This window comes from Terrapene carolina, unplaced genomic scaffold, assembly GCF_002925995.2.
Source record: "Terrapene carolina triunguis isolate 2854851 unplaced genomic scaffold, T_m_triunguis-2.0 Scaffold714, whole genome shotgun sequence".
Lineage (NCBI taxonomy): Eukaryota > Metazoa > Chordata > Testudines > Emydidae > Terrapene > Terrapene triunguis.
In genome coordinates this window covers 14211278-14211654 of record NW_020665065.1, presented here as the reverse complement: position 1 = coordinate 14211654, position 377 = coordinate 14211278, and the positions used below count along the sequence as shown (strand labels likewise).

General features: G+C 67.4%; 1 protein-coding gene across 1 annotated transcript in view; it reads right to left on the bottom strand.

The window, feature by feature from the left end:
• FAM43B (family with sequence similarity 43 member B) overlaps positions 1–334 on the bottom strand; it is a 1584-nt gene extending 1250 nt beyond the window's left edge. The window contains exon 1 of the mRNA XM_026659905.1: positions 265–334. The gene's annotated coding sequence lies outside the window, so the exon portion shown is untranslated. The remainder of the gene's footprint in view (positions 1–264) is intronic.
• Between the last annotated feature and the right edge of the window lie 43 nt (positions 335–377).

Genomic DNA, 377 nt, shown 5'->3' with positions numbered 1-377 from the left:
GCCCCGCCTGGAGATGCCCCAGTTCCTACCCACGGCTCTGTCTGGAGATGCCCCAGTCGCTACCCCATTGTACCGCTTGGAGATGCCCCGGTCCCTACCCACGGCATTGCCTGGAATTGCCCCGGTCCCTACCCACTGCAGATTGCTGGGGGGTGCCCCTCCCTCTGCTCTGCCCCACTGCAAATGGATGGAGATGCCCCTCTCTCAGCCCCCGCCCACCAGCTCTGCTGCAGCTGGGCGGCTGCCCAGTCCCGCTGTCCTCACCTCACTGCAGCTGGAGGAAGATGCGCCGATCCCGCCCGCACTGCCCCGCAGCGGGCTCTGGCTCCCGGTCCCGCGGCTTCTCCTGCTGTGACAGCAATGAGGAGAGGATGCGG